Source organism: Schistocerca gregaria, chromosome 4, assembly GCF_023897955.1.
Source record: "Schistocerca gregaria isolate iqSchGreg1 chromosome 4, iqSchGreg1.2, whole genome shotgun sequence".
Taxonomy (NCBI): domain Eukaryota; kingdom Metazoa; phylum Arthropoda; class Insecta; order Orthoptera; family Acrididae; genus Schistocerca; species Schistocerca gregaria.
This window is the reverse complement of record NC_064923.1, coordinates 559723283-559738513: the sequence shown is the minus strand read 5'-3', so window position 1 is coordinate 559738513 and position 15231 is coordinate 559723283. Positions and strand designations below refer to the sequence as shown.

Sequence of the window (15231 nt, the reverse complement as noted above, 5' to 3'; positions counted from 1 at the left end):
CGAAGCTGTGACATTTATCAAAAGAGGTCACATGCGAGGTAGGCGGAGACTACCGGACCTCGGACTGCGAACACGAGCGCCAACCGCCTACCCAACGTTTTAAGATCGTCTCATAACGTGAGAAATGCTTAGCACCGTCATTAAGGGACACCTCCGTGGCCTTCCGAGCTTTGCTGGCGCCACTATGTAAGGACACTCCACATGGAGTTCTGGACACACAAATCAAGCCGCGTTCTGTTGGGTCGGCCTTTGCAAACATTAGAAATAGGGTTGTGCCATTCATTGGAACTCACAGCCTTCTGAAGCAGCGGTTTCCCACTTCTTGCTTGGCCTAACAAAAGTGATACCATTGGCTAGAGCTTTGATAAAAATTCTGCGTAACCGAGAGAAATGTTAGAGGCATAGACTTCATTGGCAGAGTCTGAGACAGTCCACGTAATTTTTCTGTGTCATGAACGAAGATGGGGCAGCCCGAAAGTGTTATCCCCACTCACGGTTCACGATTCTGGACTCATTCAGAATTCTGGATTAATTTACGATTCTAGACTCAAGATTGGTCATTGAAGTATTGACTTTGCAATTCTACCATATGCATGCAAGGTTCGTCATTTGGGTTACAGATTCGGGCTTGAACAATGGTACGGTTTCCACGTCTGGCATTCGAGAAATGCGCGATGGCTTTCTGCAGCCCACCACGTGCTCCCGTGCTAGCTTACCATCCAACTTCACACATTGAGTCTAAGGTCACGCAGTAATGGTGCGAGTCAGCAGCAGTGACGTGGAAACAGGCGCGTTTGTTTGCTTCTGTTAACTAGGTCGTTAGATCGAGGACGCATAATGAGTTGATACCATGGTCGTGGCTTGGCTATTTGCTTTTCATGCAATCTTGCTCCTTTCACTTTCCAGAATTGACCAATCTCATGACCAATGCGATACTGCATTTGCTTTTCAGTTAGGTAACTCACGAGTTTATTGCCAAGATTCTTCCATGCCTCCCTGAGGTATCCTTTCCGATCCAGCGCCATAAGAGACTAATTTTCAGGGATTCAGTTTCCGTCTTGCACTCATCTCCAGTTTGTGAGACATTAGATTCGTAATTTCATGTCTTGTGTTGTTTTACATATTGTCATACTTTGTGAATAAATCATGATTTCAATGAATCTCACTTCATTTCCAGTAGGTGACCATACCATCCCCTACAGGGCTACACCCACGAGTAGTAATTTGATTCAAGACCCACATCAATTATTCATTTATCAGGGGCACCTACCTGTCTCGTTTCCCTGTGCATACGTCATTATCGTACATGTGAACCGCAGTCGGGCAATCTGCGTATCGGTGGGGGACCACTAAATTACACTGTCCAGTCACATCACCGGCTGTCAAAAACCTGAATAGCCACCTTTTACAGCACGGACCACTGCGAGACATTGAGGAGGAGAGTCAATGAGGTTCTGAAAGGTACCAAGGATGCCGACCCTAGTGCCGTGGCGAGCTGCGCTAGATTTCTAGGTTGAGGACCCAAGGCGCTAGCAGCCCGATCGAGGTACTCCCACCGACTTCAATTGGACTTAAATTCGGGGAGTACGGTAAACTCAACATAGTGCTCTTCTAACTACGCACGTTCACTGCCAGCTGTGTGACATGTTGTATTGTCCTGCTGATAGAAGCCATCATGCCGAGGAAAAAACAAACTGCATGTAGGGACGGAGATGATCCCCAAGGATAGATGCATATTTTTGTTGATCTATTGTGCCTTCTAGAATGACGAAATCATACAGGGAATGCCACGAAAACGTTTCTCAGTAATGCTCCGTCCTCTGGCCTGGATCCTTCCGACGATTGTAGCACGTTGTTTGCTTTCAGACGTTTCACGCCATACACGCCAACAGCCATCTATCCAGTGAAGCACAAAACGTGATTCATCTGAAAAGGCCACCTATCATCACTCAGCGGACGCCAAGTTGCGGTACTGGCTTGCAAATTCCGGTCTTCGTCGCCGATGAACGGCAGCCATACGGCTGCATGAACCAGGCACTTGCTGCGGACATCCGTTAGCATCGATCCTAACGTGCAACAATCGTTCACTGAGAGCTAGTGCTCACATTCATGTACTGGACGATGTAATACATACGTGTATGAAATTACAATGAAAAAACAACCCTTAGCTGCTTATAGGCGTTGGCATACGTCAACTGGGACAGATGAAAATATGTGCCCCGGCCGGGACTCGAACCCGGGATCTCCTGCTTACATGGCAGACGCTCTATCCATCTGAGCCACCGAGGACACAGAGGATAGTGTGACTGCAGGGACTCTGGCACGCCTCCCGCCACACCCACATTCTCAACGTATTGTCCTGCACTACATTCGTAGTGCCCCCGCCCATTATACTCATTACTCGCGGCGCGTTGCCGATTCCCGTAAGAATTCGGGCAATTTTTTGTGCATCCGTACAGAAGAAGAAGATGGTCAAGTGGCCGGTGAGCCTTAACTATATATATACCACAAGTGACCACGCAGCTCGTTAGAATGAAATTACAATGAAACATTGTAATTCGGACATGTCCGAAAGAACAGATACCATCTTAGTATATACATGCATATATTTCCATAACACCAGTGGCATCTTGCAACTCAAAGCTATTATGTTTCAAGCAGCTCTCATTTTTCTCCGTGGATCAACTTTCTTCAGTCCATTTTGTCCCTTGTCTGGTGGTGAACTCGTTCTCTGGCAATACTCATTAGATAATTTTTTGTCTGTATGAATTTCTGTTCAAAATATCTAATGGATTACAAGGGCGTTTTCTAAATTCTATATGATCTGCTGGATCCAGGGCCGGACGGAACCGAGCGGTTCTAGGCGCTACAGCCTGGAACCGCGCGACCGCTACAGTCTGGAGCCGCGCGACCGCTACGGCCGCAGGTTCGAATCCTGCCTCGGCCATGGATATGAGCGATGTCCTTAGGTTAGTTAGGTTTAAGTAGTTGTAAGTGACTGGTGGCTCAAAAATGGCTCTGAGCACTACGGGACTTAACATCTGAGGTCATCAGTCCCGGGTATATTTGCAATTTTGTGATTGACTCTTGTTGTTGGGAGTCTGTGGACATCTACATAAAATTTCAATCGTCTTTTTGCTACGTCTACCGCGAGATTGGATATTTTTTCGGCTGTTTCTTCGGAATTGTGCGTGTATCCATCTGTTATTCTTTTGGGGCAAGTATTTTTCATAGGATTTTGCGGTCTCCTTTTAGGATACCTCCCAAATCACCATTTCTATCTAGTGTCGGCGTTTCGCTAGGCAAAAGACTTAGGTTCGTTAACTTTATTACAGTGCCTGATTTTCCTGTGTTTGATCATAATTTTTTGCTGTAGGTTTTGTAGACATTACCGTAAGCTCTCCAAAGATTTCACCTCAGAATTTTCTGTGTAATTTTCTATCCCGCTCTAGGTTCAACACTTCTAAAGTATTGCACTCTCACGATTTTTCTGTTTTTGTTATCACTTTTTGAGCAGAATGTTGAGATGATGGACAGAAATATGCAAAAACTAAAACACAATACATTATCATGCCTAATACGGCTTAGGAAACTCCTTGCCATTCAAAACAACTTCTAGACGTCTTGGAATTGATAAATACAGGCCTTGCACGCTTTCCAAGGAGTCTTATTCTATTATTCCTGAAAAATAGTGAAAAGTTCAGGTAACGGTGTTGGAAGACGATTGCGACCACACATCTTTCTCTCTAAAGTCGACCTCAAAGGCTCAGTAATATTCCTATGGCAGTGGTGGCGAGGGGAGATTCAACAGTTTATCCTCATGCTCACAAAACAAGTCCCGAACGATGAAAGCTGTGTAAGAAGGGCCCCTGTTGTCTTGGAACACAGCATCAGTATTGGGGAACAAACACTATTCCAAGAGCTGGACCTGATCAGCCAAAATGCTCACATAAACCTTGGTAGTAATGGGACACTGCTGGGTAACCATGGCCCTTACGGAATCCTACTATATGGCTGCCCAAATCATCACCAAACCCTCCCTATCTTTCACTCTTGGGGTGTAAACTGGGCCAGTATGGAGCGAGACTCATCCGACCAAATGACTTTCTTCATTTTGTCCATGTCCAGGTTTTATAGCTCTGGCACCACGCTTTCTTGTAAAGTGCATTTGGGTCAGTGACGAGTGGCTTTGGAATTCCAGTTCGCCTTGCAATTCCCAGATTATGAAGCTCCTTTCGTGTTGTTTTGGTGCTGACAGGGTTCGCGAGTGCGACATTCAGTTCTGCAGTAACTTTTGTAGCTGCCGTCCTCTTGTTTTTCGTCACAGTCCTCTTCAACGCCCGTCCATCCTGATCACTCAGCACATACTTTCGTCCGTGTTGTGACTTAGCTTACAATGTTTTTCCGCTTTCGTTGTAAGCGGTATAAGTCTTTGATTTGATGCCTCTCAAAACTCCAAACACTTCAAAGAATTGTGACTGACGCCCGAAGAACAGGGACTTACATGCATTGAGAATAGAAAATAATACATTGAGAATGGCTAGCTACTAGCCGAAATCTGGATTTGCGTAATAAAATATAAAAAAGGACTATTGATTGCTGCCCTCTATAATTTGTAAGTCACATAATAGTCTGTGAGTGCACCCACTCTAATGGAAGGTAACAAGACCAAACACTTTGGCTGTGTTGGTTGCGGAAGCACCCACCACAAAAGCACAAACAGCTTGCCCACGTTGGACTCACTTAGCTCAGATGTAATGCACTGACAAGGAGACAGTACGTTCTGACTACGACTCACACTTGCAACGTATGTAGGACGAGGACATTGCACAGGTGCCCTTCATGGTCAAATACAACAGCGCAACCAGTAGGCCTGGCTAGCATTTATGTCCAAGTGTGATTTCTCGCAATGTTTTCATATTTTTGTGGAATCTCTGTACTTTGTTTCTGGAAAGGCGCATAGATATTTGTGTTTCAGATAACGCGTTTCGCCAAGGTTTCCTCGTATTTTGAAAGCCTATCAAAGTATTACATATCACCGGCTAGTGTAATGCTTTGGTAGCCTTTGAAAATGTGAGATAGCCTTAACCGGCGGAAACCCGTTATTCGTAGTAAAAATAGCGCTGCAGCCGAGACTGTCTCTTTAAATAACTGTGAAAACCGGTTTCTGTACCAATCAGCTCATAAAGGAATGGAATAAGCTTTATAGAGTTTCTATCTGTTTGACTGCTATAGTCTCTTTGTCTACCAGTATTGCCAGATAATTATCAGATCTAGGCAAGAAATATAGATCTGATTTTTAGATCTTCCAAGTCGTATTGGTTTCCAGTAAAGTTCTTTTTCTCCACCTTCGGATGACTTTGACCAAAACATTGGAGAGGATAGGAGACAGACTGTCATCCTACCGAACACCGGTTTTGATCAGCAATGGTTCTCACAACTTACCCATGAATTTTACTTTGGAGATTTTGTGTGTGTGTGTGTGTGTGTGTGTGTGTGTGTGTGTGTGTGTGTGTGTGTGTGATGAAACTCACGGCTTTCCTGCCCTTTCGTGCCTAGTCCTCATTGTTTAAGGATGATAAAAACGGATTTCCGATCAACTAAATCATAAACCTTAAGTCCACAAAGGAGCATATGATCGGGCTGTTCGTGCGCTTTGTATATTTGCGTTGTTTTTAAACTGAATACTGTGACACGATGTGTCACATCTGTTTACTGGTATATGATGCTGGTCGGATATAGGGTTTGGCTTGTGTGCTGCAGTGTGCTCCGGCTGCCAAAGTACCGTGGCTAGTTCAGCACGTGGCTTCTGTCAGAATTTGAACTCTCGGGACGTGACGTCAGATCCACCCACTAACGAACACAGAGAGTACATTTACGTAATTCACATGTGCACACGCGTAGTGCAAACTGTTGCAGATATAGAAAAGCACAATACGTCATGTAAAAGAGGAGAAGTAATGATGATTCTGTTGGTTTGCATATATGCTCTGAAGATAATGTGTGTGGGAAGATAAAGCGCTAAGCAGTAAATAATTAATAACTTTTACGATTTTTATTACACAAGAGTGACCAAGCAGTAATTTGTAGTGCTCATAAACGCGCAACGACTGACTCATTGACGTGTTTCATAATGTAATTAATTAACTTGTGAAGGACTTTTTATTAAACTTTTGATTGAAATCAGCATATCATTTTAAATAAGGCAGCTTCACTAAAGGCAAAGCACTATGTGTTGAAAAACGTGATTACGCACCAGCTACAACATTTAGTTTGTAAGATTTACATTATTGTTATTTTTAATTAATTATTTACTAATGTACATTGTTCTGCCGTAATTCGTAACTGATTAGAGCTGCATTAATTCCGATTGGAGCAGTGGAAAGAGCAGGCGAAATCCCGTAAGATATAGGCACCACAGATATGTCAATATTGTAATTACTGAAGGCACAGGGCCCATGAAGTGTTTTGATTACTGCTGCTAAAATTCAGCTTTCCTTAAAATTTAATGGTGGGAAAACTACTGCACGTAGAACTAAACATGAGATACCGGTTATGGTTAAATTTTTAGAGTCTATCTGATGGCATATTCAGATTTGTTATTACTCTTGTATATGGTGAGAGCATGAAGTCGTTAAGCACACAGAAGCTAGGATTTTCTGGAGATGAATATGCTGAGGGCTTGAAAGGGCTGTGGCACGTTGCTCTTTCGAATTCCTGTGCTAGTCAAATTGATGACGAGGACGCATATTTTGTGGGGTGATAGATACACTCCTGGAAATTGAAATAAGAACACCGTGAATTCATTGTCCCAGGAAGGGGAAACTTTATTGACACATTCCTGGGGTCAGATACATCACATGATCACACTGACAGAACCACAGGCACATAGACACAGGCAACAGAGCATGCACAATGTCGGCACTAGTACAGTGTATATCCAACTTTCGCAGCAATGCAGGCTGCTATTCTCCCATGGAGACGATCGTAGAGATGCTGGATGTAGTCCTGTGGAACGGCTTGCCATGCCATTTCCACCTGGCGCCTCAGTTGGACCAGCGTTCGTGCTGGACGTGCAGACCGCGTGAGACGACGCTTCATCCAGTCCCAAACATTCTCAATGGGGGACAGATCCGGAGATCTTGCTGGCCAGGGTAGTTGACTTACACCTTCTAGAGCACGTTGGGTGGCACGGGATACATGCGGACGTGCATTGTCCTGTTGGAACAGCAAGTTCCCTTGCCGGTCTAGGAATGGTAGAACGATGGGTTCGGTGACGGTTTGGATGTACCGTGCACTATTCAGTGTCCCCTCGACGATCACCAGAGGTGTACGGCCAGTGTAGGAGATCGCTTCCCACACCATGATGCCTGGTGTTGGCCCTGTGTGCCTCGGTCGTATGCAGTCCTGATTGTGGCGCTCACCTGCACGGCGCCAAACACGCATACTACCATCATTGGCACCAAGGCAGAAGCGACTCTCATCGCTGAAGACGACAAGTCTCCATTCGTCCCTCCATTCACGCCTGTCGCGACACCACTGGAGGCGGGCTGCACGATGTTGGGGCGTGAGCGGAAGACGGCCTAACGGTGTGCGGGACCGTAGCCCAGCTTCATGGAGACTGTTGCGAATGGTCCTCGCCGATACCCCAGGAGCAACAGTGTCCCTAATTTGCTGGGAAGTGGCGGTGCGGTCCCCTACGGCACTGCGTACGATCCTACGGTCTTGGCGTGCATCCGTGCGTCGCTGCGGTCCGGTCCCAGGTCGACGGGCACGTGCACCTTCCGCCGACCACTGGCGACAACATCGATGTGCTGTGGAGACCTCACGCCCTACGTGTTGAGCAATTCGGCGGTACGTTCACCCGGCCTCCCGCATGCCCACTATACGCCCTCGCTCAAAGTCCGTCAACTGCACATACGGTTCACGTCCACGCTGTCGCGGCATGCTACCGGTGTTAAAGACTGCGATGGAGCTCCGTATGCCACGGCAAACTGGCTGACACTGACGGCGGCGGTGCACAAATGCTGCGCAACTAGCGCCATTCGACGGCCAACATCGCGGTTCCTGGTGTGTCCGCTGTGCCGTGCGTGTGATCATTGCTTGTACAGCCCTCTCGCAGTGTCCGGAGCAAGTATGGTGGGTCTGACACACCGGTGTCAATGTGTTCTTTTTTCCATTTCCACTAGTGTATTTTCACGTTGTCAGTCTCGACACTGATATATTTCGCATCAATTCAGTGGGGTCATAGAAATGGTCTACTGTGCTGAGGGCTCTATTTGATTTCTCCCAGTTGTTTAGGAGCACTTGGATTTTTGTTCGATTCCATATTCCTAGATTTCCAGAAGGCTTTTGATACCGTTCCTCACAAGTGACTATTAATCAAATTGCGTTCATATGGAGTATCGTCTCAGTTGTTTGACTGGATTCGTGATTTCCTTTCAGAGAGGTCACAGTTCGAAGTGATAGATGGTAAATCATCGAGTAGAACAGAAGTGATACCTGGCGTTCCGCAAGGTAGTGGGTGTCATAGGCCATCTGCTATTCCAGATTTATATAAATGATCTAGGTAATAATCTGAGCAGCCCCCTTAGATTGTTTGCAGATGACGCTGTAATTTGCCGTCTAGTAAAATCATCAGACGATCAATTCCAATTACAAAATGATCTAGAGAGAATTTCTGTATGGTGCGAAAAATGGCAATTAGCACTAAACAAAGAAAAGTACGAGGTCATCCACAGGGGTACTAAAAGAAATTCGATGCATTTTGGATCTACGATAAATCGCACAAATGTGAGGGCAGTCAATTCGACTAAATACGTAGGAATTACAATTACGAGCAACTTAAATTGGAAAGACGACATAGATAATATTATGGGGAAGGCGAGACAAAGACTGTGCTTTGTTAGCAGAACACTTAGAAGATGCGATAAACCCACTAAAGAGACAGCCTTCATTACACTTGTCCGTTCTCTGCTGGAATATTGCTGCGCGGCATGGGATCCTTACCAGATAGAATTGACGGAGGACATCGAAAAAGTGCAAAGAAGGGCAGCTCGTTTCGTATTATCGAGCAATAGTGGTGAGGGTGTTACTGAGAAGATACGCGAGTTGGGGTGGCACTCACTGAAACAAAGACGGTTTTCTTTGCGGCGTGATCTATTTACGAAATTTCAATCACCAACTTTCTCTCCCGAATGCGTAAGTATTTTGTTGACACCCACCTACGTAGGGAGAAATGATCATCATAATAAAATAAGAGAAATCAGAGTCCGAACGGAAAGATTTAGGTGTTGTTTTTTCCCACGCGGCATTCGAGAGTGGAATGGTAGAGAAATCGTATGAAAATCGTTCGATGAACCCTCTGCCAGGCACTTAAGTGTGAATTCCAGAGGAACCATGTAGATGTGATGTGGAAGTGAAGCCGATTTGGACTTTGGGTTATTTGCACTGACTGATTCTTAACTTAGTTCGCCAGTGGGAGTATATTTTCGTCACTGATAAGCTCTTAAGGTTACTGCATTGTGTGTCGATTAGACTACCGTTTATTTGTGGCAGTGTAGAGTTTGACTTCGATTAATTTTAGATGTGGTGGCCGCATGCGTTTTCCACCTTTCATTTATATAGTACGCTTGCCAACCACTATAAATGGGGCTCGAGCTAAAGTTGATTTTATTAGATTTTATTATCAGGCTACGAAATTTTGTATGATATTAAGAGCAATAAACTTTATTTGTTAAAATTATCCGCCTGTTGTTGGAATATATTATCTAGATTTGCTGCTCCTACGATCAACCTAACGTTATTTTAAATCTCATTAGTACATGAGAGGCAGTTTTATTATTTCTTATTTTTATTTAAAGTTACAAAAACTGAAGTCAAATAATCATCCTCTAAAGCGAAGTATTATCGATAAACACAACTAAGTCTCGACTGTCGCAGAATTTATTTGATACATTACAATTTATTAATTACGACGCGTTTCGGATGCTTTGCTCTGTTAGAGGGTGGCAATTTAAGTTCGTTGTTCAGCAGCTCTGTTCTCGTTCTCCCAATACCGAAGATGTCGATGATTCTAAAAATAATAGAGATTTACTTACTTGTAAGTAAAGATTGATTTCTATTTTGAAACTAAATGACGCTAGTTTAAATTAACTACGCGAACATTTTACAATTTATATCCATTCAATGAATGAGGTAACTCAGTCCATTATGGAAAGAGCTGCAGCTTTTCAGTCACTAACACAATGTTAAAGGTATGGAGTAAATTCATATGATAGTGTTGTTTTGTAGATTCCGAGTTGTGTAATCGGTAGGAAAAGTTTTTATTCTTTCTCTGTGGGTATTGGTGTCCTTCTGACACATGAATGTTGCGCATTAATTGTTTAGTGCCGAAGAATGTGAGGAATGTGCATAGAGAACAATGTTGAGTTCTTGTTGTTGATAGGGGCGAGAGAAGATTCGTTGCTGGGACGTAGCGAACTCCTTTTTAGAAGCATCGAATGGCCACCGATCTTAAATCCCCTATATCATGCTTCTCTTGTGCCAGGTTCACCATCAGACAAAGACCTGACAGCTACAAAGTACAAAAGTACGAATCTAGATATGATTGTCGCGGCGCATTGTTAACTCCGGCATCAAGTCATGCTTTTAACGTTACTAAAACATATCAACAATTGCGTCAGAATTTGTGTGTTGTGGGAATACTTTTTTTTATTAGTAGAACATTCTTAAACTGGTAAATGAAAGTCTGTCACAAACAGTTTTAGAGTACTCACAGTGAACCAGATGTGCAGCATATATATTGGTTGCACATAATCATTAAGAAACAGTGCTTCTGTTATGTAAACTGTTCTCTTCTTTGCATTATGATTGTTTGTCTTTAATACTGTGTAGCATATTTCCAGTTTAATTATTTTCTTTTATTTATTTCATTTTTTGCTAGTGATAAACAACACATTCTATTGTAGGAAGGTAACTGTAAGAGCTTACCATTACACACAGTCTTATATTAACACGTATAGTGAGAACAACTGAGAGCAAAGTTGTAAAGTTTATTGTTGTCAAAATCGCGAAAAATGATATTGTGACACTACGTGTGTCAGCTGCAAAACCATTGTGAGACCTTAGTCAACGGCTGTGTCGTAATACGAGAGCTGTTCGGAAACTAAGGTCCTATCAGGCACGCCGGCCAGTGTGGCCAAGCGGTTCTGGGCGCTGCAGTCTGGAACCGCGCGACCGCTGCGGTCGCAGGTTCGAATCCTGCCTCGGGCATGGATATGTGTGATGTCCTTAGGTTAGTTAGGTGTAAGTAGTTCTAAGTTCTAGGGGACTGATGACCGCAGATGTTAAGTCCCACAGTGCTCAGGGCCATTTGGACCTATCGGGCGCTGCGGTCGCAGGTTCGAATCCTGCCTCGGGCATGGATGTGTGTGATGTCCTTAGGTTAGTTAGGTGTAAGTAGTTCTAAGTTCTAGGGGACTGATGACCGCAGATGTTAAGTCCCACAGTGCTCAGGGCCATTTGGACCTATCGGGCGCGAAATGGAAACCAAAGTGAGAATCCGGTGAAGCTCTGCGCAGGTGCGTTGGGCAGTGCATTTAGTACGTTCGTCGATCGCATCACGTCACTCTTTTCAGTTTTAACAGTGAGTACGTAAAGATGCCTAGATAAATAGTGTCTCCCGCCACGTGTGAGGGATATCATGCAGCCCACGTGATGTAAATCTCATGCGTTTCCTTCGTCGTGACAATTCGTGGCCGCATTCTGCGGCGGCAATGAAGATGCTTCCGCAGCTTTCCCGATGAAATGTGTTGATCACCCTAATACAGCACGTAATAGGCTCCCCTTGAGTTTCATCTCTACTCGCATGAACCTCTGAGTATGAAGACAACATTATGGAACAGACAACGAGCTGCAGATTAGCGTAGAGAATTGACGGAAAGCACAGGTGGCTGCCTTCTATGACGAGAGTATTGGAAAGCTGGTACAGCGCTACGACAAATGTCTTAAGTCGGGCCGTCTACTGTGTATGGAAGTAGCTGGAAAATGTAGTTAACTGTCGTAATTAGAAATTTTTGATTATGTCAGTGGTTTTCATTTCGGGACCGATTGGACCTTACTTTCCGAATAGGCCTCCTATATTAAGAGTCATGAGCGGTGTGAGGCACCTACCATTTGTGGCCCAAACTAAAATTCATCAGAAAGACTGTTAATAACGATTATACAGTCAAAACTGATAGAGATATAATATTATTTCCGGTTGCAATAAACATGTTATGGCACCTGTTTGTATGGCGGACGTGCTAGCTTGCGAGACATGGCGATGGGCCAGACCGGATCGAACCCGCATGGCGGATTAACCACCGATCAGCCAGAATGTGGCTTTTAGGGGGGTTTCTCATTCTCGTTTAGGCAAACTCTGGTATGGTTCTGACATCCACTGCAGGGAATACGATACACAAACGGTTAAAATACACTGACACACAGGACAAAGTGTCCACGACAGATGGTGCACACGACTTTACTCCCGTAAGTTGTTTGATGACTGTGCAGTCAATGAATTAGTCTGTCCAGAAAGTTAAATAATAACAATTAAATCCTCAAGCAATATAGTACAAACTAAATTTGCCAACTCCTGAAAATGAGGACCGTGTAATGGACGTGATAAACGCTAGGGAAAATGCACAAATAAAATGGAAAAGACATAAGTTCAGAGACTTTACTGGTCTCGTACAGATATTATTTTATGTATATAGACTGAAGTAGCGAGTGGAAACTCTTACCAAGGCCGGGAATTGAACCCAGGTCTCCTGCTTACTAGGCAGGTGAGTTGGCACAGCACTTCACACAACTGAACGAATTACCCAATAACGCCTACCTTCCCGATCCAAATTCTCACTGCCTCCCCATCTACATTAAATTACCTCTTACACAAGAACAGTACTGCCGAGGCTCTCCATATTCCGGAGCAGCACATCAGCATCGGAAGTAAATGGAAGATCCAGCCTGAAACCCAGGTGCACGTACTTGTACAAATGAAATGATGCTATTTCAGAGACTTAGCTGGTTTCCTACAGATTTGATGTTATGTTCGTTTGTAAGGGGGAATTTAAAGTAGATTGGGGCGTCAGTGAGAATTTGTGTGCGGCGTCCCAGAGTAATCCGTGTAGTTGTGTGAACTGCTGTGCCAAGGTAACTTAGTGGCCAAAGTACCTGCCTAGTAAGCAGGAGACCCAGGTTCGAATCCCAGCCGTGGTGCAAATTTTCACTCGCGTTTGCAATCTATATTCACGAAATAACATGTTAAACTTTATGATGAAGTTGCATGGTTTATCGACTGCCAGAAAAGCATCGGATTACAAAACTTTGCATGGTCATAAGATTTTGTTTTGTTCCGTAAGTCGAGTGACATTTCTGATAGACTTCAGGTATGTGCAAAAGCCAAGCTATGATCACATTCCATGTAAAGAGTAGGATTTCTCTCACAACTCAATGCTTGTAGCGGTTTCGATCTCGGACGAAGAATTAATAAAGCACAATGATATCCTAAACAACATTTGTGCTTATTGTTATAGAAGAGTAGTAGGTAGAAATCAGTCAGCTACAATAGATACGCTGAAAATTTGTTACCAAAGTTTCGTACTGGTGTCGCAACTGCTGTGTTCAGATGCAGGCTGAGTTGGCATCCCTTCGCTCCCTCCTTCAGGCAGTGTTGGTCGGTCACACAGATTGAGGCTGTTGCCAATTGGCATCACTGTGTGGGTCCGGATGGGGGTTTGTCGTGGACGGCCAGCTCGTCCCACGCATCCCCCGATCGGATTACGACTGTGGCTGCCCGGGATACTGCCCACAATGAGGCTGATCCCTCACCTGTGGCAGAATGGGAGGTCGTCTCCGAGGTGTGGCAGGGCTGAACGGAAGGCCTCTCCAGTTTGTCTGACGAACCAGTTTCAGGCTCTGTCTCCGGCTGATACTGATCCTCGGCCGGAGATGGCTGCTTGTCCTGTTCCAGAGGTTGCCCCTCAGTCTGCAAGATCCGGGCAGTCGCAGAGGGTGGGCTTACTGGTAGTTGGGAGCTCCAACGTCAGGCGCGTAATGGGGCCCCTTAGGGATATGCCAGCAAGAGAGGGGAAGAAAACCAATGTGCACTCCGTGTGCATACCGGGGGGGGGGAGTCATTCCAGATGTGGAAAGGGTCCTTCCGGTTGCCATGAAGGGTACAGGGTGCACCCATCTGCAGGTGGTCGCTCATGTCGGCACCAATGATGTGTGTCGCTATGGATCGGTGGAAATCCTCTCTGGCTTCCGTAAGCTGTATGATTTGGTGGAGACTGCCAGTCTCGCTAGCGGGATGAAAGCAGAGCTCACCATCTGCAGCATCGTCGACAGGACTGACTGCGGACCTTTGGTATAGAGCCGAGTGGAGAGTCTGAATCAGTGGCTGAGACGCTTCTGCGACCGAGTGGGCGGCAAGATTCCTCGACTTGCGCCATAGGGTGGTGGGGTTTCGGGTTCCGCTGGATGGGTCAGGAGTCCACTACACGCAGCAAGCGGCTACACGGGTAGCAGGGGCTGTGTGGCGTGGACTGGGCGGATTTCTAAGTTAGATGGCCTCGGGCAAGTACAGAAAGGGCAACAGCTTCAAAGGGTGCGGGGCAAAGTCAGGACATGCGGGAACCAAGCAGCATTCGGTATTGTAATTGTAAACTGTGGAAGCTGCATTGGTAAAGTACCGGAACTTCAAGCGCTGTTATGAAACACAGAAGTTGAAATGGTTATAGGTACGGAAAGCTGGCTGAAGCCAAGAGATAAATTCTGCCGAAATTTTTACAAAGGCATAGACGGTGTTTAGAAAGGATAGATTGCATGCAACCGGTGGTGGCGTGTTTGTCGCTGTTAGCAGTAGTTTATCCTGTAGTGAAGTAGAAGTGGGTAGTTCCTGTGAAATATTATGGGTAGATGTTACACTCAACAACCGACCTAGGTTAATAATTGGCTCCTTTTACCGACCGCCCGACTCAGCAGCATTAGTGGCAGAACAACTAAGAGAAAATTTGGAATACATTTCACATAAATTTTCTCAGCATGTTATAGTCTTAGGTGGAAATTTCAATTTACCAGATACAGACTGGGACACTCAGATGTTTAGGACGGGTGGTAGGGACAGAGCATCGAGTGACATTATACTGAGTGTACTATCCGAAAACTATCTCGAGCAATTAAACAGAG

The 15231-nt window shown here is 45.0% G+C and overlaps 1 protein-coding gene and 1 non-coding gene across 2 annotated transcripts in view; one reads left to right on the top strand and one right to left on the bottom strand.

The window, feature by feature from the left end:
- LOC126267813 (glycosyltransferase 25 family member-like) overlaps positions 1 to 15231 on the top strand; it is a 75659-nt gene that overhangs the window by 14125 nt on the left and 46303 nt on the right. The gene's annotated exons all lie outside the window — the stretch shown is intronic.
- Trnat-ugu (transfer RNA threonine (anticodon UGU)) lies at positions 2216 to 2289 on the bottom strand. Its single transcript has one exon. It is a non-coding gene; the product is annotated as a tRNA-Thr (tRNA).